The 24,490-nt window shown below is 41.3% G+C and overlaps 1 protein-coding gene across 1 annotated transcript in view; it reads left to right on the forward strand.

The window, feature by feature from the left end:
- Positions 1 to 584: 584 nt before the first annotated feature.
- Positions 585 to 24,490, forward strand: part of NDNF (neuron derived neurotrophic factor) — a 38,431-nt gene continuing 14,525 nt past the window's right edge. Inside the window, exon 1 of the mRNA XM_004426535.3 lies at positions 585 to 1,011. The gene's annotated coding sequence lies outside the window, so the exon portion shown is untranslated. The remainder of the gene's footprint in view (positions 1,012 to 24,490) is intronic.

The raw sequence follows: 24,490 nt of genomic DNA on the forward strand, positions 1-24,490 counted from the left end.
AAAAGTGGGACATGAATGCACAGTTTGCACGCTCTGCTTTCCGCCTCCAATCTTCTTGATTTAGCTCGTCTCCCCACCCCGCCCCCAAACCAACCCCAGAGTTCCCCCTCACTGTGCACCCGGGTCTCCCTGACGGTGCGATGGTCCCGCGTACGCGTCTCCCTGGGTTTTGTGGCTTTGAGGGGGTTTAAGAGGTCTCCCTCTCCTTCCCCGCGTCTGGCGGGGAGGTGAGGACCGCAGTATGGCCCCCGCGATGCCGCCCTGTTTGGGGAGCGCTGGGTCGCCGGGTATGTGGAGTGTGTGTGTGTGTGTGTGTGTGTGTGTGTGTGTGTATGCGCGCGCGCGGTGGCGCGCAGCGGGAGTGAGGGAGGGAGGAACCGAGGGGGAGGCAGCGGGCAGAGGAGGGAGGGGGCGGGCGGGCAGCGCTGGGGCGGGCGGGGGAGCGGCTCCGGGCTTCAGCAGTGACACTCGGGAGCGAACACACACTCCCCGCTCGGAGCCGCGAGAGAGCGGAGCGAAGCGACCGCGCGCCCGCCGCCGCCGCCCCGTGCGCCCGGCTGTCCCCCGCCACGCTCCAGCCCGGCGCCCGTGCCCCGAGCGGCCGCCCGCCGAGCCTCGCCGGCCCCGCTCGGCGCTGCAGCATCCTCCCGCCGCCCGGCCCCCGCGCGCTCGCCGCCTTTTAAAGGACCTCCCGCCGCTGCCCCGCGCCGCCCCGGGATCCCCCAGCCCCGCGCTTCTCTCCGCGCCACTTCGCAGCAACTTCGGCGCCCGCGCGCCGCCAGCCCTCGCTCGCCTTTGAAGTTTGCAGCGCCGACCACAAAGTTGGGACACTTCGGCCGATTTAGTTTTCTCTTTTATCTGCCTCCTCCTCCGCCCAACGGTCCCTTCGGTTCCTGAGTAGTGGTGCTTAGCATCTTGGCCGGAGCCGGGGACTTGGACCGTTTCGCACGCCACATCTCGGGGAGGGAGGTTTCCTCTTCCCCCCAGGAGAAACAAACATTTTTTTTTAAGGTAAGTAGTGAAAGGAAAGCAATCTCCCGACGCCCCGACGCCTTCGTCCGCCACCCCGAGACCTGGCACAGGGAGCCTTCTCACCCGAGGGCTCCTCTGCGATGGGGGTGGAGGCGCGCGTCCTCTAACTTGAAGGGGCCCAGCGAGGTTCTCGGTCACGGTTGGGCGAGGGCGCCCTGTCCCGAGGAGCTGAGGGCGCAAGGGGCGTGCAGCAGGTCTCCCTTGGTTTTCCAGGCTGGCTTCGTGGCTGGGCGGCCCGAGCGGAGTTAGGAGGAGGGGGAGAGACAGTGCCCAGGCCGGGCATACTGGGGTCCGGGGAGCCGCAGAGCCTCTATCCCCGGCTTGGCCTGGACACTTACTTTGCTCGCCTGCCGGGAGGGCTGCTGCCTCTCTCTCCGTGTTCATGCCCTCAGCCCGCCGCTGGAGAAAGTCTGCGGGGCTGGGGGCTTGCAGGGCGCGTCTGCGAGTGGGGCGAAGAGCGGGGGTCTAGGCAGCGCGCGGGGCAGGGCGGGCGCAGGTTCTGGACCGGCGCCCCGGGCGCTGGGATCTCGGTCCGCCTCGCCCGGCCGACCTCCCACAGCTCTGGCTCTTCATTTGTCCTCCTGCGCGGCAGGCGAGCATCGTTAGAGAAACTTCCTCGAGCAGAGCAGGGTGGCCTGGGACCGGATCCTACTTTTGCCGGGAAGGCAGAGTAGCCATCAAGGGGACACTTCCTCCCGCCCCAGACGGAGCGACCGTGCCCTAGCCCCGTCTGTGCGCGAGTCGGGGTTCGCTCTGGTCCGCGCTGCCTTCAGTACTGAGCTCAGAGCCGGGGCGGCCCCGGGAATCCGAACGAGTGGTTCCGAGTCCCAGTTGCTCTCTTGGGGCACTTCGCAAACTGCTGAATTTGGGGTGCGGTTTCGTTTCATTGTGCGCCCTTCGTGCCCTCTCCTCCCTGCACCCCTGCCCGAGGCCGAGACGGGAGGACTCCACGCAGCTCTCCGCACGGGCTCCGCGCGGGTCGCCGAGGCCCTCGGAGTTTCCCGCGGGCACCTCTGCGCTGGCGCTGAGCTGTCCTTCAGACCAGGTCCCCTTCGGGGCGCTGTCCATCTCCTGCTCTGGGCACAAGTAGCTCCCTGAAACCAAGCCCTTGAGCGGGAAATGAACCTGAGCAAATGTTTCTGGGTTTGATTTTTTTTTTTCTTTTTATAAACAGAGTTCTTTTTAGCAACTTAGTTGGGTTGGTAAATTTGTTTACTTCTCATCTTTCGATCCCGCTAAATCACAAAAAAGAATTTATGTTTTCATTTAGTTGCTGATCTCCGCAAACACTCTACCCCCCCAAACCACCACCGCCCCCCCGCGCCCCCCCTCGCTTTCTGCCCCCCACCCCCGCCTCGCTTTCTGAACCCTTTTTCTTTTCTGAAGGAGGGAATCTCCGCACCTCCTCCTCTCCTCCTCCCACCCGGTCCCTGAGCGCCTGTGAGAACCAGGGGAGTCGTCAATGGAAATAAATAGGACCCCGCTCCATTCTCCGCCCCCTTCAAACAAGTAAAATCCTCCCTGGGCTCACAGAAGTAGAGATAAAACATCCCTCCTGAGGGAGCGGTGGTGAGGGTTTGGTGGGATTGAATTGTTTTATTATCCTGAAAGATGTGATGGATGGATGAGAGAGCAAATATGCGTACAGAGCAAAGGGTACTGAGGGCGATCGGTATTTATTATTATTCATTATTGCTTATTAAGAGTGATAATAAGGCCGTAACCCTAGCTGCAGATTGTGTTGAAATTTGGTTTTGATTTTATGTCAGTCTCTTATTACAGTGGTTTCGGAAAGTGAAAACACCAAAAGGGTATTAATTCTTCACACTCATTCTGCATATGGGATTAATCACATGTCAAAACGATACTGTCATTTTACCCAAGTTTTAACCCATGAACTTGTAGAAGGTTGCAGTCTTATGAAATGTCCTCATTTGCCTCAATCTGTCTTAAAGTTCAAAAAACTTGGCAACATAATTAATTATGGTCCCAATTCCCATTTTCAATCTAAACCTATATTCAGGATTATATTAAAATATCCCGTCATTTATCCTTTAAAAGTGACTCTGATGAGTTTAAATTCTGGGGGGGAGGGGTCAGCTGGGAATGAGGGGCTCAGAAGTTAGAGAAATTAGTACTATTTCAGATTCTTCTTAAAAATCCTTTACTTCTTCCTTTAAAGAAAGAAATCACAAGTGCTTTCTCTGCACAATTCTTAACTTTAGTGAATGTCCTTAATCTTTACCATACTCTCAAACATAACAGCTTAGAGCTTTGTCTATATTGTTGTTTTCATTTCTATGTCAGAACGTTTTATCCATTAAACCTGTATGGCAAAGTTGCAGGCTCGGAGTGGCAGTAACACTCTGTTTTAATTAGTAACTATCATAAAAAAGAAGCTAGAACTCTGTAATGGACCTAAATTGCTATGAATTATGTGTGGTTTAAATTACGCATTTATTTCAGCCGAATTGAAACCATAAATATAAAACATCTTTTAATCGCTTGCAGATTCAGCTTTTATCTCTCAAGATGTAACAAAATGTATAATTGAAGAATATCCTTCTAAGAATGAGGGAAGCCCCCACCCTGAGTTGATTTGTCCCGGGTCTACTGAACATTCATGTGGTGAAGTAGGAGTGTTAGAGAGGAAAGAGTACCGTCATAACCTTGGCGATGCTGCGTTCCAAGTAGCCTCGGCGCGTCAGTCTTCAGATAACTGCATGCAGCGACGTTTTCAATTGGCTTCATGAACCTGGCAATTCAGATTTTCATTTTCTCACTTCTGACCAGTCTCTGTGTGTTAGGGGAAAAAATGTGTTGTGAAACTCTAACAAATTATTTGAAATGAAGAGGGAAAGGTGGAAATAAAATGTATCTGTCTGTTGTTAGATTCCTATGTTCATTTCTATAGTAGTTCTATTCAGTCTCTCTAGAGGTCAGAATTTTTTGTTTTAAAACTGACGGTGTTTTTTTTGTCATTATTGTTAGGACAGAACTTATTTTTCATTTTACTATGATGGATGAGTAGATATTGGAAATGGAAAAATTACGCCTGAATTAACAGCATAGGAGTAGTGTGAGTTCCACATAATTTGCACTGATTAAAATTATTTTAGTCTCTCTTCCTTAGTTTTCCCAGTGACAAGGTGGTGGTTTCTAGTGACCAGGCGGTGTGCTCTCACACTCTTTTTTGCTCGGTGTCGTCTTGTCAGGTCTTGCTTTGGAGAGCCAGGCACCCAGAGCAGCAGCCTGGTAATGAATGAACCTTCCCAGGGTCAGTTGCCATCAGCCGGTCACCAGGAAGAAAGCATATCCCATAATCATCTGTATTGGGTCCAAGGCAAGCATAATCTACAAATATCACTCAGTTTATTCATTTGACTTTGAAACAGTTTCTAAAACCTCTAAATATTTATTTTGGACCAATTATTCTGAAGAATATAATGTATTCTCCCCCCGTTGGTTCACAATCATTTAGCAGAAGTAACAGCTAAACAAAGTTATAGTTGAAGAGTAAATCACACCAAATCTTTGCTTTGAAAACTGATTTCAAAGTTCACGTCCTCCAGTATTTAAATATTCCTTTTAAAAATACTCTGCAATTTATACCCTGAAGTTAGGCTAAATTCTGTTTCATTTTTCCACTATGTTACAAATGCAAATTGACATCCATAATGCATGCAGTCATGCTTCCACATGTTAATTTCCACCTAGGAAGAAAAGTGAATACTTTGCTATTGTTGTTGTTAAAAAAGAATCACATAGTATGATATGGAAAAACAAAACTGCTAATATTTTATTGCATCATATAGTGCTTGTTGACTATAAATTCAGCTATGTTTCTGGGAAAAACCACACCATATTAGTGTGAGTCTGTGTTTGTTTGGATGTGAGTATAGATTCCTGTGTCTCTTACACTTCTGAGATGACACTGGCATTTGCTGTTGTGTAGCCCACTGGTGTCCAAGCCAGTGCCAAACGCAGGTGCATTCTCGGCTGCTTACTTCCTAAACACACTTCCTAAACCCGAAGATGCTATATCCACACCTTCCCTCTTGCTTTTGGTATTTTACTAAAAGCTGCAAACCAACAAACTCATGCATTTTAGTTGTTTGAAATATTTGGAAAATATGAAATACATGATATTAATTTACCCAAAATAAAAAAGTATTGCTTGTTTTGCATTTAAAAATTAAGAGAAAGGTATTTGATCAGTGAGGAATAAAAGCAAACTAGCAATATGTTTCTGCACACTTTTCCCTTTGGGATGAAGAGACAGATTTGACCACAGAACAGCTGGATATTGGGTCCTGTTACAATGTCAACTTTTTTAAGAACTCACTGAACTAGATTTGATTTAAACTCTGCTTTAAAGTCCACAGACCTGAAGCTTATAAGTATAGAAACTGCCAATATTACATGTCATTATTCCTTCAATAATTTCCGGATCTGTTGGAAACTGATTTCTTTTAGAAAGTTGGTGAATAGTTTTTGGTTTTCGTTTGTTAATTTCTTCCTGTAGCAAATTGAACATGACACATATTTAATGTTTCGTATATTTCTCTAAAGTATTTATTTTTGGTTTCACTTGTGAAAACTCTGAATCTTTTCTTTAAAAAAGAAAAATATGGCAGAAAGTATATAACTTATCAAATGTCTCTTTATTATTCTTTTGAAAAAATTTGCTGCCTTTTATATAGTTACGAAAGAAAAAACATTTTTAGAAATAATGGGGTTATATAAATTTTGGAAGGAACTCAATAAAAACATGATTACGCACAATTGGAAATCAACTCATTTGAGTGGAACTCTTAGACACTGCCTCTGCAGTATGGAGATTTTAAATATAATAACCAAATAACAAAAATCGAGTTAGCAACAAATACTCATATCTGTTTTCTTTTTTTTTTTTTTAAAGATTTTATTTATTTTATTTTTCCCCCCAAAGCCCCATTGGATAGTTGTGTGTCGTAGCTGCACATCCTTCTAGTTGCTGTATGTGGGACTCGGCCTCAGGATGAACAGAGAAGTGGTGCCTCAATGCGCACCTGGGATCCGAACCCGGGCCACCAGCATCGCAGCGCACGCACTTAACCGCTAAGCCACAGGGCCGGCCTTACTCATATCTGTTTTCTAATTGGAATGATTTCAGCCAATATCCCAAATGGTTGTGACTGTGAAGTAGATGGCGGCTCTATAAATTTCTGTCTCTTAGTGTTTCTTCTCCCTAACGTGAAATCAAGGTAAACACCCTCTTCATCCAGCTGTGTGCTCAGAGAGCATCTCTTCCACAATCTAAAGACATAGCCAAAGATATGGACTATATTCAAATGGGCGTTTTATCAGCAGCTAAAAATCATCATAACTACATCTTCTTCTCTGAGACAATGTCCTTATACACACAGATCTACATAAAATATGAGACGGGTTTATAATTGTCTAAAAAAAGTAGTAAACGCTGAACTCTTAATTGGAAAGATTTGTAATGTGTGATGTCTTGTTTTTGAAATCAACATGACTATATCTTAAGTTATAATATAGAAACTATGAACGAGTGTTTGTGTACAAAGATAGATAACACCATGCCTGGATAGTTGACCGACAAAATGAAGGGCAACATTGTGGTACTTACTTGAAAATATTATGTTTAAAAGAGAAAAGCTAGTGTAAAAAGGCTTGATTTATTTAGGATTAGTTTCTCCAACTTAGGTGCTACAAGTGTTAGATGCCTCCTGGAGTATAGATGGTTACAATTTATAGCACATTGTAGTGAAAAATAAACCATACCCATCCATATGAACCTAGGAGATGTCTTTGATTACGCTCTTTTATTCAGGTCATATGTACTCTAAGCGCATAGGCATTGCCAAGTGTAACATTATGCATTTTATTCTAGTAATAAAATGTGTTTCTGATTAAATTACCAGTCATACAAAAAAAAAAAAAAAAAACCACACACACAAACATAAATGTACTTGATCCATTTTAGTTATCTTGTTTAAAATACATTTAAAAAAAATAATAAATACATTTTTACCTGTAAGTATACACTAGATTTAAAGCTAAATATTAATCTGTTGATAGCACTCAAGAAATGTTGTAATTTCATATTAAATTACAGCATTCACTAAAATTCACTGATATTATCAAAAGCTTCAAATTGGGGTTGATTCAGAAGTAACTGAATCCTGTAATGGATGAGATATTTGTTTCCAGCCGTGGTGACAGAGATCAGAAACAGGAGTGCTAGCTGAAGCACGTGGCCAGCTGAGAAAAGACAGCGATCATTTATCTCTTTGTCTCCCCAGGTTTCAGATATCTCAGTTCTAGGGCTGATCCTTCAAAGTTTGCTAAAATGTGCTATGAAAATATATTACTGTTTTGTGAAAAAATAAAACTGCCTCCTAAGTGGGAGATAAAAGTTTAACACTCTAATGATGGCAGTGGGAAGATTAGATGAACCCACAGGCAGGCCCGCTGAGAGATGGCCTGAGAGGTATGGGGAAGCCACTCTACCTCCACATGTTACCAAGGTCTCTCGTCATGCTAGAACACTACCCGCAAGAAGATGATTCTTCATCTTGAGAGTAACTTTGTTTTTCAGTGTCCCCTGTAAATATGAAAATATACCCCCGGGATGGGAAACAGGGTAAGCTGGTATCAGCTAATATCTTTCAAAGATGTTAATAGCTAGATAAAGCCAGAGTGGAATGAGTGTAGCTTAAGACAGAATTTAGAGAGGGGTGATCTATATCTTTGGTTCTCTTAGCCTCTCCTTCTTTGGGCAGCCTACCTTTAGTATATACCTGCTCTTTATTGTCTTCCTCTGGTAATTGATTCTCAGTTTCCTATACACTGCTATAATTATACTGGGGCCAGCTTCATGGGCTACACTTAGAAGGGCCCTGTGCTTAGTTGAATGCTCTGCTGTTGCCATCTTGAAATTCTTAATTTTTGAACAAGAGGTCTTGCACTGGACCTCATAAATTTTCACCTTACCCTGGGCCCCACAAATTACGTCCCTTGGTGTGAATGTAAGATGTAGAATCTTGATGTCGAGGAATTAGAAAGGACATTTGAGATTACCTTTGCAAAGTTAGGTCCAGTGAGTATTTGTCTTTAAAAACTTGTCTTTTAAGTGAAATAAAAGATGCAGGATACTCTTTTAAACAATTGACGTGGAAGTTTCCCATTATCTCTAAAATCATACTGAACAGGTTCTCAGCTTCTGATAATGTCAATCAGGTAAAGCAGAGGTCTCTAAAAGGGAGTGTCCTCTTTGCCTGATTATGGTGCACAAGATGTCTCGTTATTATGAAAGGAGAAAATATCAGGAGGTCTGTTTACATTTACTCTTATGTATAAAGAAGGAAAATAAGCTTTCTTAATATATCTATTGACAAATGCACTCTTAACTCAGCATATCAGATGGTCATTGAACAGTAAAAAATGGCATAGGTGACAGCTTCTATGAAGTAAAAATAATACAAAGTGAAAACAATGACATTCTAATCAGCTCTGACAAGAAGTCAGCCCTGCCCACAAATTAACCAGAAAAAGATTTGAAATATACAATTTCATCCACTATAACTAACTATGATACTCGTTCCAGTATAGAGTGCCTTAAGTTATTTTACATATGTGAAATATATGTATTTTAATCACAACTCTAAGAGATTTGGAGACAACACATTACAGAGCCAGAAGTCTTGAAAGGAGGTAAACAGGAAGCTGAAAGAGCCCTCAAATAAATTAGTCACCATTATCTTCAAGAGTATTCTTAGTTATTTTCATAAACATTGCATAATTCCTCTGCTACCAATAAACAGATACTATATTCTATTATGTTCGAAAATTTCAGTATTCTACGAGTTAAAAAAATGTTATCCAACCTTTTTAATGCTCTCAGGAAAATGTATATTGTGTTACACTTTGAAATTTTTTATTTGAAATTTTGTTTTTCAATAAGGGTTTCAATTATTAACTTATGTTAAAGTTGTATGCTTTGAATTTCACAATGGAAATGGAAATGATTCTATTTATTATTAATATTAAACTTTGTATAACCCTTAATTCTTCACAAGATACTAACATATCCATCATTTTCCTTATTCATCACAGGAACCCAGTGAGGAAGATATTATATCTTCCTACTCCTAAGAAATCTGAGACTCTGTTTCAGTTCAGAGACTTACTAAACTCACAAACTTTTAAAACAAAGTGATAACTCTTTCGTTTTCGAAGCAAAATTGATGGACATATCTAAAAATTTTAAATTGAGATTAATTGCCAAATTAATTTCCAAGGACACAGTTTGCTTAGAACTTTTTTACAAGTTAATGATTCAAAAGTGGATTTAGTCTAAATCCACAAGAACTTAATTGTAGGCTGCTTATGTGCTACAAGTTTGTTTGTTTTGGTAATAGTTAACTTATTAGGGAATTTTTTAGGGGAAAATGATTACACTTTTCCACTTTTAAATCAGTATTTAAGGTCATGCCTAAACAACTTGTCTTTGAGAGTAAAAATATTCTGGTTCAAAATAAGACAAAAGGCTAGCAGTGATAAATAGATAAATGATGTTCCCACACCTCTCCTTCCAGAAGGTTAAAGGCTTTTTTAATAAGGAAAATTGTTGAAAGTGAAATGAAGTATCAATTTCTGAATAAATGTAAGTTCTGGTATAAACTTCCCCGAACCTCCACATCCCCAACCTCCATTTGCACAAATTTCACCCCAATCACAAACGGCAACTAGCTTATCACTTTGCTTTATTAAGTAAGTGTACATATAGCCCTGGAATCAACTCTTGAAGGCAAATTTCTTTTCCTTTCTTCAGCCCTCCTCTTAATTAGTCCAGCTGACCAGCATTTCAAACCTGGGTGTTAAAATGCCCTAAGATACACTATTTGTTGAGTCTGATGTGTGTGTGTGTGCGCGCGTAATAGACAAAGCCTTTAACATACTTTGGAGATAAGTTGTCTGGAAAAGGAAATGATGAAACATTTTCTTCAGTAAGTAGAGTCTAATAAGAAAATTGAGGATTAGAAAAATGGGTTATAAGTTTATTAGAGACACATAACCCTTGATATTGAAACATACTCCAATTGTGTATGGTAGGTACAACACTGGAAAATCAGTATGCTGCATAATCCCTTTTTAAATTAGTAGTAATTAATAGTAATTCAGCTCTACATTTATTCCATTATTCCATTAATAATCTGGCATTTTTGAGAGGTAAGATTTGAAGTTAGATCAGTTCTAAGATTTTTTAAATAAATGATTTCCAAAAAATTGGATGAAATTGTACATTTCAATGGAAAAATGAACGCTATTATACATATATGATAAGATATTCCAAATATTATGATAGTTTAAAACCCTTTAAGACACAATGAGGACTTTTCAGTTCAGACAGTGAAAGTATTTATGTATACACAGCCATATTAACACTTCAGCCACCAAATTGAGCCTATAATTTAAAAATGTCTCTATGGTTAAAGTTTATTCATACCTACAAACCAGTGACAACAAAGAGGCAGTTTTGAAACATCTTTTTTTCTTGGCAGACTCTATCTTGTGTAATGTCCACTGAACATTTTGACCCCCAGCTTTCACTGGCTGCAGGCTCTCCTTGCTGCTTCCCTTAGAAAACAATTTAAAAAGAAGAAAAAACACACCTAACTGCATATCTTACTTCTTTGGGGGAAAAGGGATGAAATAATTTTGGGTCTGAATTCCCATATTAGGTCAGTATTTCATGGTTTGTCATCTCTCTAATTATTGTAGGCTTATATGCTTGTATTATTTCATCATAATTTGCTATAAACTCTTCATTAAAAGTGACTGTGGGGTCTGTCCACATCGTCTGCCTTTTGAGTGTCCTGTTCCTTAATCATCTCTTAATCCAGAAATAATAATGCAGAACATCCCAGGAACGGAGCCTAATCCTCCACTCTCTAATCTCGACACGCATACCTTCCATCCGCTGCTGGATCTTGCGCCTAAAAACCCTGATCAGACTCACCTCTGAACCAGTTCTAATCCAGCTTTGCTTATTAAACAATATTGATGGCATCAGCTCTGGTGTATCAAGGCTAACAAAAAGAATATTAAGAGTTTCCTACTGTTTCTGTGATTATTTTTAAAAACCCAACATCTTGGCCTTTCCTCTGTGTTTCTAGTCAGTCTCTATTTAAATAGGAACGTAACATTGTACCTGATAGATTAGGGAAATAAAGATAGAATAATCTGATGCTGCAACTCCTTCTCATAAGAGCAAGTCAAAACATGTCTTTTGCTGTTGAATAATATTTTGCACCTCCTTTAAGAAGCTGGCTTATACTATTTGTAGATAAACAGAATCTTTTTTTAATTTTAAAAGAGCGTTCACATCCACTACTTTTGATCTCATAACAATCCTAGGAATAATCATCTCCATTTTGTAGATGAGGAAACTGAGACTCAAAGAGATTAAGAGACTTGCTCAAAGTACAAAAGCCAATCGTGGTTTACTCAGAACTACCTCAGCCTAAATCTTCTTGCTCTAAGTCCAGTGAGCGTTTGCTATTTTACTCCGGCAGCCTTTTAACTGTCCCAAAACTTGAATGAATGAATGAATACACGCATACATACATAAAAATTACGTGACAGTGAGGGGTAGAAAAGAGTAAAGAACAGGCCAAAAATTAAATTCAAGTATTTGTAAGAAAATCTAATCTTGAATTGACAGGAACCCAAGATGTGGAAAGAGTTCACCTCAGACATTGAGACATGAGATAGAAGAGAGATTGAGATTGAGAAAGAAAAGGGAAGTGATATACGAACTATCATTTCTACTAGGTTCTTTCAACAACCAGATTGTCAAGAACCAGTGTCCTTGGAGAATATTATCTCATCTCTCCAGACATGGCTCCTCTAAGTTTATAGTTTGTTTTTGGCCTTGGATTTTATAAGAGGGATGATAGAAGTAGTACAGATTTGAAAACTGTTACTTTAACTTATTTCTTTTTACAAAAATGAGACAATTTCATACTTGTGCACCCTTCTCCTTTTTTTCTTCTTTTTGGAAATGAGAATGATTTGAGATTTAGCTATTTTTTTTTTCCTGAGGAGGATTTGCCCGGAGCTAACATCTGTTGCCAATCTTCGTCTTTTTAACTTGAGAAAGAATAGACCTGAGCTAACATCTGTGGCTGATTTCTTCCTCTATTTTGTATGTGGGTCACCGCCACAGCATGGCTGACAAATGGTGTAGGGCTGCACCTGGGATCCAAACCCACAAACCTGGGCCCCTGAAGCAGAGCGTGCAGAACTTTAACCACTTGGCCACAGGGCTGGCCCCAGGATTTAGCTATTTTAACTATTTTAAGGTCCCTGGTGCATCTACCTCTCTCATCTATCTTTGAATTATTTTATCCCAATTATAGTTGTTTTTAAATTACTATTTTGGTTTCATCCTGTGCTTTGGCACTGGAGGCCATCTCAAATCCTCTTTGAGAACAGAGTTTAATGCTGTCATACAAAACACAAAATGACTGCCAGGGGGAGGGGAAGGAGGTGAAGCTTCGGGACCGTCAGATATTTAGGTAAATGTGGGATTGGGCGCATGGAATCAAAGGCCGCTTCTTTAGTCTATGGTATTTATTATTCTATGGTAATAATAAATGACTTCCTCTTTTTTTTTTTTTTGGCTGAGGAAGATTGGCCCTGAACTAACATCCGTGCCCATCTTCCTCTACTTTATGTGAGATGCCGCCACAGCATGGCTTGACAAGCAGTGGGTCGGTGTGCGCCAGGATCCGAGCATGCGAACCCCGGGCTGCTGAAGCTGAGTGCACACACTTAAATGCTTGCGCCACAGGGACGGCTCCCATAAATGACTTCTTCTTGATAGCATCTTACTTATTAGTACTGTATTTGCAAATTAAGTATATGAACAAATTAAAAACTTTGGTGTAATTTGAATCATGTCACAGTCTCCTAATGGTCCACTAGTCGGTTATTGGGCTTTAAGATAAACATAGACATACTCCCCAGAGGGAATAAACCTGCATTGCATGTTTTTTTTTTTTTATGTAAAGAAAGTACAGGAAAGAGAAAGCTGTGAAATCATGTGGATATAATAACAATTCTCAAAGTAAAAGGAAGAAAGGATATGGACAATCTCTGTTTCATCCATGCTTCTCCCTAAGTACATGTTTAAAATATTAAACTTTGGTAATGAATGAAAATTAGAAATCAGAAAGTTGGAACAATGAAAATCCTAGAGATGGAAATGGGAGTGCTGCTATTACGAGGTGATGGGTCCTAGGATGGGAGGAGGCAGAGGGACTCAGTGCAGTCCGCAGACTATTGGCATCTGCATCTCCCGGACCTCGTGAGGAAGGACGAGTCTCAAGGCCCACTCCAGACCCATCAAATCAGCATCTGCATTTCAGCAGGAGAGCTGGGTGATTGGTGTGCACGTTATGTTTGAGAAGCACTGGTCTATACCATTCCTGTTCTCAGATCAGAATGTATTCCAACCAAACCAGATTTCACACGTTTTCAGAGGAAAGAGGCCCTCCTGAGAATTGCACAATGTTGTTCTTACCACAACATTTTTGGGTTCTAAAGGACAGAAAAGATGCGTCCTTATACCAGGCCCCTGGGCCATCAAGCACACACCGTCTGTCTGTGGCAGCCATGCCAACAGATGTCCATGATGTCCACCTCGAAAGATTAGAGATCTACTGCCCAACTTTTTAGGTCTAACACAATAACCTATTATAAGTTTAGCACCTCTCAAATTATCAAAAGCATCTATCACTTATTTCCTATTTAGTTTATATTATCTCTTATGAAACAAATTCCATAGATCAGCAACAATAGCCAACTTTATTATTTTCATTTTCATTCGTTCATTACACACCTGCAAAATGTCATGAGCATCGGCTTGGTGTTGGGCTCTGTGGTCAGCATTACAATTGTTGTAGAGATAAAGAAGATGTCCTTTCTACCCCGGAGATCTCAAGAATATGTACAAACAGAATTTACAGTGGTCTTCAATAGAAGTATGAGCATAGAAAAGTGCACAACTAAATTTTCCTGTAGTCGTTGATGCTTGAGTCTTGAAGAGTAAGTAGGAGTTTGCCACCCAGAGAAGCGACAAAGGCATCCTGGCAAAGGCATCCTAGCAAGGAGGTGGCCCGTGCCAAGGCCTGGGGCCCGTGCTGGGAGTGTGAAGCCAAGTGGGGGGAGTTGTAGGCAATGGGTTTGGTAGCATGAGTAGCGGCCAGAGGGTAAAGGACCTCGTGTGCCATGGGCTTCATCCTCTAGTTCTTGGAAAGCCACTGGACTTTTTTTTTTTAGCAAAAGAGTGAAACCAATTTTTGTCCGTAAAGGTAACAATGTCTGTTCTGTGCAAAATGATTGAGGAGAGATGTAGGAAATGGATGTGAGCCGTTAGGGGAGATGCAGTAGTACGTGGATAATTTAAGGCATTGGCAGTTTGGGTTGAGAAGACAGAACAAATCTGAGAGAGTATGCAGCAGGTTGATTGGCAGGATTCGATGCTTAGTAGGACATGAGGATTGGAAAATCGAGTAACACTGAGGTGCCTAGTAACTGGCAGGACTGTGCCGCTGAGGGTATACTAGCATGTGCTGATTTTCATGCAGCATCTCAGGTAACCCTTCAGCAGCCTTGCCAGGAACTTCTGTTCCATTTCAGTCAACAGACATGGAAACCAAGGCTCAGAATGGTTACGTTTGCTTAATCTGCCCTTAGTCACAGTGATACAGAGGAATTCTGGCAGAGGAAGGAATGGGGCCCAGATTCAAATTTCAGCCTGACTCCTGAGCCTGGCTTGGAGAGGCCCATGCTGAGCCACTTCACACCGTTGAGGGTTAATGCCTGGGCATCACAGGGAAAATGGGTCTGGAGCTAATGACTGGCCTTGATGCTTTGGAAAACAACCACCTCTGACTTCCTTGCATAGTCCAGAAATTTCAGGGATTTTTTCTAATGGAAGAGATTTCCAATTACCTTATTCTCTGCTATAAGCTTCTTGAAAGCAATAGAATTAAGCATATATTTATTTAGTGCCTGCTTTGTGCAAGAACCAAAAAAGTCTACGTAGGGGATATAAAGATGAGTAAAAAGCAATTTTTGTCTAAGGGGCACTTACTTGAATAAACTTATATTATGTAAGCCTCATGAAGAGCTTTTTTTTTTCAGGGACAGGGAAAAATATAAAAATAGCTATCATTCAGGTGAGCTAAGGAAGTACCATAAGAATCAAAGTGTCTGGTTTCACCGGAGGGTTGTGATTCTGCCTTATCAGCCCCTGAGGTCCCCCGGGGACTGGCAATAGGACCTTAATAAACATGCGCTCCCTTCCTGCCAGTGTACGGAGAGAGCTCAGATGACAACCATCGAAGTAAACACCACACCGCTCCAATCCTATTAAGAATCTCGCCGGAGATTTTATAGCACTCTTTTTTTGGTATCTCACTCTGGAAAGTCAGGAAGCATCCTTCCTCTGTCAGAACACCTCCTGCTCTTTAAACTGCTCTTTTCAGTTTAATGGCTTTGTCAGATAAGTCTTTATTTTACTGAGCTCCAATCTCCTTCTCTATAATGCTTTGCCAGCCACTGGGACTCGCTGGGCTAGCCAGAGCGCTGCTAATCCCCCTTTCATCTGATAATGGACCTTAAAACATCTGGTGTCACCGCCCATCCCAGCACCCCTAGGTTTGACACTGGTCAGTTGTCCCTCACCTGATGTGAGGGTCCCGGCCTCAGTGAGTCAGTGCCTTCTTCTGGTCCCTGGGGCTTCCCATTGTGTCCCTCTTGGTGGCTGAGGGTTACAGCTAAGGCACAGATGAGGCAGATTCCTGGCTGTGAAGCCCAGTGGACCAAATAGGTCCTTCCCATCAGTCTTCCCCAGTTTCCTCATCTGTGAAAAGTCCTTTCCAGTCCCAACACTCTGATGGCTTACTCCTCTCCATTCAAGTTCTCACTGAAACATCACTTCCTCAGAGCAGCCTTCCTTGACCACTCAGCCTAGAAGGCCTCCTTCCCCCAACCTTCCCCCTGCCATAGGCCGCTCCAGCCTCCTCGCCAGTTTCATTTTCTTCATAGTGCTACCACCTTCTGGAATCATCATATATAGTCATTTACTTCTTCATCATCTGTCTTACCCACCACAGTGTAAGCTCTGCCAGCATGAGAAGGTCACACGTCTTGTCCATTGCTATATTCCTAGGATCTCAGGCAGTGCCTGGCACAGGGGAAGTGCCCAATAAATATTTGTTGAATCAGTCTGTGATCTCCAAAATTCCATCATGCCTGCTCTTTTCAAAAAGTGTCTGTTGTCCCTGCCTTGTTGATGGGCATCACCTTTTATTACATCACTAGAGGCTGGGTTATAAAAGATTTCTTTGATCAAAACTTTAGGGAAGATGCAGCCCATGTGTTTAGCAGACGTAGTTGGCAGAATTACCAAAGCGATTTTTAAAACCAGGTTTGTCGTAAGAACCGGAATATCTTTGAACTTGAATAATTTAAATACCTGGTTTTGTTAGTGTGGTGATTAGAACTAAAAGAGCCTTTTGAATTCTGAAGATCCTTTGAGAAAGTAGTACGTACTATGTGAGATGGATGGGAAGTATATAAAAATTAAAGGTTATTGCTGATGGATGAGTGAAGAGATTGATTGCTTTTTAGAATCTTTTGTTCCTGCTCCAGTGTTTTGTTTTAGTCTTAGTTTTATCCTTGCTGTTACTAACAAGCAAAACCAGTAGTGATCTCACTTCAGAAGACAGAATGATTATTCAGTTTGGTCCATCGGTCCATCAGTATTTAGTGAACACTTAATATGCGTTTTACAAAATGTCTGAAAAGATTACTGATTTTTCTCATTTAGAGTATTTGACCTCAAAGCATGGTGTCTGTCCTGTGACCCCGCCAGTCACCTCTTTGCTTTCTGCAGCCTGCTTTTTCCTGTGCGTCGCTGAGCTCACCTCCAGCCCCTTCCTTGCCCGTGCTGTGTAGTCCACCTGATTCTCATATTGTCCTACTGCCTTTAGGATTCCTCTCTCAATGGTGCTGCTTCCAGAAAGTGCTGGCAGCATCAGTTATATGACACTGGGCAGGTGTGGGTTCACAGGAAGTTCCACAAGTTTTATTCAGCCTATCTATTTGGACACAGCTTATGAAGAAGTCTGGTCTCTTAGGCCAAATTACAATGTTTTCTTGTCAGATTTTCTTCAACACTTCCATTTCTGTCTCTCTTCGCTTCCTGCTCACTTATCAGGAACAGCCCCTTAGTAGAACTAAAACATGGCCTCGGACTTCTTCCTCCTTTGGGTACTTTTGACACGTTAGTCGGCCTCAAATATTATGCATCCCTTCACTTGAAATATAAGTCAAATAAACAACTTGTGGCATGTGTGCGTGTGTGTGTGTGTGTATACAATAAGTGTTTGTCCTTCCCCGATGTCTCCCCCACCTTCCCTGTGTCCAGCAGATCCCATTTCCCACCGTGACAATTGAAATCAATACTTTTGTTATTTCTACCCACACATCTTGCACTTGCCCCTTAGCCTGTGCTCCGTTATGTTTCCTTAACATGAAGGAAACACCTTCTTCTTTTCTAATAACTTGTCTAATACAAGAATTAGCTTTTAAAAACTGCATCTAAGATGGCCAGCAATTCCTAAGTTATTTGATGCCACCTGGAAATTCTGCTTGATTAATTTCATTTCTTTCTGATTTCTTCCATCTTCTTGTTACTTATGTGTTATCATTTTATCATGCCTCTGTTCTTATACTCAAGGACTGTAGGAACACAGGTTCCTCTCTTTTCCTCACTTCCTACCTCTGACCCACCTGCGCGTTCTGGTGGCCCTGTGTGTAAAACACATCCCAGGTCTCTCCGTTCCTCTCCATCTCTTCCATGAAGTCTAAGCCATCACCACGTCTACCACGGACAACTGCAGTAGCCTTCCTCTGATCTTTTTGCTTTTACAAAGATGAGATCATTTTTTGTTTCTGTAATTATCCCTTCTCTAAAATCCATTTTATGCACAATAGACAGAGTTATTCCTAAAAACGTGGATCAAATCCTAGGCCTGGTCTGCTTATAGGACTTTACATCACACTCAGAATAGAATCCGAGCTCCTTAATGTGGTTTGCAGAGCTCCATGTGATCTGCCCTTTGCTTTCACTCTCCCCTTTACCCACTCTGTTCCACCCTAATATCCTTTCCTTTCGTCAATACCGCAAGCTTAGTGCCACTTTAGGGCCTCTGCATCAGCGGTTTCTCTGCTGGAATACTCTTTCTCCTGACATTTGTTTCACTGGCTTCCTCTTGTTCATATCTCAGAGTAATGTAATGTCTTCCAAAAAACCTTCTCTAAATATTCCAGCTAAAGTGGAATATTTAGTGGCTATCACACACTTTCACACAGGCCTATTTTAATTCTCTGTATAACAATGAATACCCCACCAGTCATGCTTTCTTATTTCTGTATCTGTGTGTGCACTATCCCCCTCACTAGAACATGGCTTCATGAGATCACCACTGTCTCTAGAAGGTGACTTGCATGTATCAAGGCTCCATTACATATATGTTGAGTAAAAAAATAGTGACTGTACTGACATTATTGGGCTCTGTTGCCTGAGAAAATAAGTTTTGCTTTTATGAGTAGATTATAAATAACTAGGATATTTCATTTGAGCCCTCATATCACCCAGTTCAGTTTCGAGTATGGAAGGAGTGTTTGGAAAATTCTTATTCTCTTGATTTTTAGCTCTTTTGACTATATTTAGTTTTTCATATCTTAAGAAATCTATGGAGTATCTTACTGAAAAGTTCCCTTCTTGCCTAAAATAACTATAAAAATATCAAGTCTATAATTGAGGTACTATAGTCTTAACCTCCATTAAGTCTACAACTCACCTCTAGTGTCTTAATGATTATTTCCAAGGGAATTAGAATTGGGTTTACTTGCTAATAGAAATTAACATTAATAGTCTTCTGTGCTGTTACCATAGTTGTGGCAAACCCTCTCCCACGGTTAACCTACAATAGTAACTATTAAATACATGAAATGGGTAGATACGTTTCCATAAAAGTAGGTTGGTTTTTCTTCACTTGTATCCTTAGCCTCTTCTTTCTTGTCTTAGAATTAGATACAGAGGAGCCCAAATTGCAGTGTGTATCCTTGAGAGCTGAGTTTCTGTCTTAGCTGCCAGCTTTCATAAGAGATATGATAAGCTAACCCTAGACTCTCAGGGGTTCACAGAGAGGGTACCATGGAGAACACCAGGGCCAACAAGCCATCAACATGGATGGTGCTCCTGCCTACAGTGGAGGTGTCTCGACTCTCTGTCTGTGATCCTTCCACTGAACCTGCTTCCTAACCTTGAGGGCAGCAGGGGAGGGAAATTCTGTGCGGAAAAGAGAAATAGTGCAAATAGTGATCTTTGAAAAAGTAGCCTGTCTTGAGGAAAGACTTGAACTTGCCTCCATACTCTTTCCCTGTGGTCTTACCATGTGTTATGAAACTTTAGGGGCCCTCTTAGAATTCTTCCCAGGGATTTCAGCAGTTGCTAGGAAACCAGCTGTAAACCATTAGGCAATTATCTTTTAGCTTTCTAAGTTTTATAAAGGTAGATTTTGCTTCTACAAACCTTCACAATTAGTTCCCCACTGATCTCTCTTTATCCCTATGTAACAATATTTTCTTCCTCCCTATTCACTAAACCGTACCTACCTTGAGGAGAGAGGATGTCGTGTATTGCTGGCACATCATTCAGTGTCTGGCACACAGAAGGTGCTCAATGGACATTTTTTTTAACTCCCACTGATGCACTTCTACTTCTGTGCCTCAGCTCCATGACCTCCCCGCCTCCATCTCCCTTCCCCAAATCTAGTTCTTTCTTCTCTCCTTATCCTACTTCCTCTCTGAGTCCTGCTCTGTCTTCACCAACTCTTGGTGATTCTTCACACCAACTCTGTTCCACACTTATTATCCCGAGCCACCCTTTTCCTCCTGGTGTGTTACCTTATATTGCAGGGTACTTTTGTGCATGATTAATGTCCACTCAACTCGATTGTAAACAGCAGAACAGAATGGGTCCACGTTAAATATCTTTGTACTTTGAGTGTATTTTTAGGCTGTTACACACAGCAGGGGTTCGGTATTTGTTGACCATGACAATTTGTGTCTTACCTTCTAGGCTGATATGTGCTGTTGCTAGATGTTCCTGGCATGCTGCCATGTCCCATCTTAGCTACATTTCAGTAGAGGATGGGGTGTGCAGTTTGTTAACTACTTTGGGGAACATTGCACAGGAAGTCATTTTCATTTTGTTGCAGATCAACAGGAAATAAGGCTTAGTTGCCAAACTAAAGTAAGAAAAGCAACCAAGTATATTATTCCTCTCTCAGGGGCCTTCATTATTCCAGGAATCATTAGCTTCTCCTAAGATAGTGGAAGTTATCCCAGCTATCTCAGTTACACACACAGAGGAAACTTTGATAGGAGGAAGATATTCAGTATTTTGTTCCAGTTTTACTTTGCATTATCTTCTAAATTGCTTTTGAATTTATCATATCTTCTAATCACCTATTAGATGCGTTTTAGGAGATCTACTCCATTCTTTACTGAAATGATCTGGCTTCCTGGATCAAAGACTTCTCCTATCTATAGTGCATTTATTTTGGCCATTTCTATTGTTTGTTATTCTTTTTATTGGCATTAATGATGATGGGAATACAGGGTTACTGACTTTAAGATCTGATCCTCTTTCAAGCTGTTCTTATTCTGTAGGCTTGGCCAACTTTTAAAATTAGAATGCCCTAGCCTTGGCCCCGCCATGAACTGCACACCATGAGGATCAGAGGGGAGGGGATGACAGAATGGAAACTTTATTCCAATCTTTGGCATGTTTTAATTTTACATGGCTTTTTCATACTAATTTAATTTCCTTCCAGAATGAAAGTTGGCAGTCATTTAGAGACGTGGTGGAGGAGGTTGGAATCATTGCAGCTGAAATGCATGCAAGGGTCCCTAATCCATAGATTATTGACATAATGAACTCTAAAACCCTTAATAATCGTTCCACTGTGTGATGACAGCCTGCATTTAGAGAGCTTTACCCCTTGGATTCTGTGCCTACTCTGCCTGTGCTTTGTTGGGCTGTGGGAGTTAGCGTACCGCAGTGTACCCTACAGTTATTTCGGAATAAGAACGCACCTAGCACGTGCCAGCGACCGCTCCTTAGGGCAGACCAGGAGCCCTTTACTTCCCACTGCTTCATGTCACCCTTTTCCAATATGGAAACATACCAAACCACAATATGCTCTATTTCCCTCAAATTTTCAACCACAGCAGAGGGTATTTCTATATTTATAAGAATGACCAACTAATTTCGGTTAACATTTTCATTATTTGCAAAAGACAACAAAACAAAACAGCGTCTGGGAGTTCAGCTTTTTTATTGCTCAGTTTCTGCTTAAGGGAACCTACATGTCCAAGCTGGGCGTTTGTGACCGACACGGGGGCCATTCCCCCAATCAAGGCTGCCTTTTTTTCTTTACAGCTAGGTCAGATGCTTCAGATTTATTATCAGATGCGGCATGGATGATTCAACCAAAAACAAATGCCCTCGAGTGTAAAAATAGAAGTTAAAAGACTAAATATTTGCATTTGAAAAGAAAAAGAAAATAACAGAAATCTCTGTGGCGGACCATTCCTTGAAATGATCCTCCCTAAATTATAATCATGCACTTTCCACTCTCTGTAATTAAACGTTAGATTTCATTTATTCCAGATGCATTTGCCTCAAGTAAATTCAGAATGCCCGTCCTTCTTTTTGGTCATCGTAAATTTATTTCACGTTTGTGGCCTACACGGGATTGGGCGCATTAGATACTTTTTAAGTGAATCTTAATAACGCTATGAGTTTTTTAAATTGTATCCTCTATGTGGCAATTTATACTGATGAATCTGATCTTATTCAGATTTGTAACATGTAATGTCTCTAAGAGCTTGATGACTTTTTTTTACAAATACATCCACATGTTTCTGCAAGGAACTTGTGGGACCTGGGTGGTTGGTGGTAGAGGGATGGAGGAATTTGTTTTCATCATATTACTCACAGTAGGTAGAGCTGTGGGCTGCTGTTCTGAGGAATCTGGAGTGCTGAGAGAGGCCACAATGCCTTTAGTTTATTTGACACCTCTAGTCAGAGAGCCTTGGACAGTTAAACGAAAACCTGAAAGAACTTTTTGTTTATCAGATTTGCAAATTTCTTACATGAGTGAGATAACTAAACAGCAGTCTATAAATATTACAGGCAAGCTCATTAGTGGTTTAAAATATTTTCATACTTTCAAGACAACATTCTCAATTAGGACTTGTGGTTAAAGCCATTTAATATATATATATATTTTTCCCCCAAAGCCCCAGTAGATAGTTGTATGTCATAGTTGCACATCCTTCTAGTTGCTGTTATGTGGGACGTGGCCTCAGCATGGCTGGAGAAGCGGTGCGTCGGTGCGCGCCCGGGATCCGAACCCTGGCCGCCAGCAGCAGAGTGCGCACACTTAACCACTAAGCCACGGGGCCAGCCCTAAAGCCATTTAATATATTTTTTAAAGTAGCAAAAAGTTAAACAGATTTATTTATAATCGTTGTTTACACAATTTCAATAAATTTTTGTTTTCACTAAATGAGCCAGTGGTTTAACCAAGATAGTAAATTGACTAACTGACCTTATGTAATTGAGGATAAATTTTGCAAAATGACAGTAGTGGAACTGCTGTAGACATCCTGGGGCAAGTTTTATTTGCTTTTAGGCATATTGTGTTTTTGTGGTGATGGAAGTCATCCTGGGTGTTTAGTTGATACATTGGTAAATTATTCAAGCTCCCTTTCGTTTTTCTTTCTTTCTTTTTCTTTTTTTTGCTTACCATTGGACCATTTAACAATTTTCAAGCATTTCCAGAGTTTGTAGGAAAAGGATATACCAGGTCAGTTTGACCATTTACTTTACACCAAAGGCTTTGTAGAATAAAAAGTTCAAATCAATGCTGAAAATAAAGTCTTAGAACTATTTATATGTTCTCAGTTATTCATCATCTGCTCTACTCCCTACCCCTGATGGAACAATAACAATGCTTCATTTTCCTTCATTGGCATTTTCTTTAAAACTGGTCTTCGGTTCATCCCAAACAGTCCATCCTCCTCCACTTTCCTGTGTGGGTTGAGGGAGCAGAGAGCCCAGCAGAGAAGGTGAAGCAGACGAGTGGGAGAAGCAGCCCCGGTCACCATAGTCCTAAAACGTTCAAAGAAAACTCCTCTCCACTCTTCCTGAGCCGTAGTGTTTACCCGCTCGTCAGAGAGGGAGTAGCAAATATAAAAATAAATTTTTCTGTGTAAAAGTTTCTTCTTTTAGAACCACTGCTCATTTACCTCTACTGTAACATCAACTAACTGAACTCATAATGCTTCTAAATAATTTGACCTTAAATATATGTACGTGTGTGTGTATGTATCATATCAACTAATTATATTTAAAGTTTTTTACTTTTCAGTGCCCACACCTCTCTCTGCCTTTGTAAGTACAGAACACATGGTTAATCTTTGGACAATTGTGTTTCAAAAACAATTTCTCTTTTTAATCTTGGACACATTGGCATTCTAAAGGGTAAAACTATCTCACATCACCAATAATCTAGATTATTAATCATTGAGATTAAAGATTGAGGTGTATCAAATCATTAGGTCCTTCTTCCTTTCTCTCTTTAGATTTGACAGGATCTAAAGGTGTATGCCAAATATGAAGAAGGCCTCTGACAACATGAACGATATCAGAGTTTTCTATTAGCATCTATATTCGTGATTCATCAGAACTTTTCCGCTGAAACCGTCAAAGTCAATCTTGTCAGTGATAGGATAACACCACCTTGTTTTTCTGGGCTGTGAATAATTGTGCAACCAAGGTGGTTGATCTGCCTAGCAAAACAAAAATGTTTGGAATCATCTAGCAACTTTTGACTTCTGTTGGAACTAGACCCTTGATTGTAGAAAGATAGCAAGATTTCTTGTACAGACACGTTTCCGACGTTATCCACCGGATGCCCATGACAACAGAAATACTGCTGAAAGAGAAATTCTGAGAATCGTTATTTAATTTAAACTTTGTCGAGATAAGCTCTGGATACCTAGACGTAACAAAAAGAAGTGAGAGGAAAAGTTATGCCATTAGAGGGCACTTTTGTAATCTTAGAAGAAAAGTCTTTTCTTATAGACTGGGTCACCCAAGGCTTATTCTTAAGAAGAATGTATTTTCAGTTATTTATTTAAGGTGGCTAATTCTTAAGCTGAATGCCTGAGAGACAACAGTTTTTTGGTAGGAGAAAAATCTATAAAACCTTAAAACTACCCTTTAAACAAT

Source organism: Ceratotherium simum, chromosome 12 (assembly GCF_057802395.1).
Source record: "Ceratotherium simum simum isolate JZ-2026a chromosome 12, ASM5780239v1, whole genome shotgun sequence".
Classification (NCBI taxonomy): domain Eukaryota; kingdom Metazoa; phylum Chordata; class Mammalia; order Perissodactyla; family Rhinocerotidae; genus Ceratotherium; species Ceratotherium simum.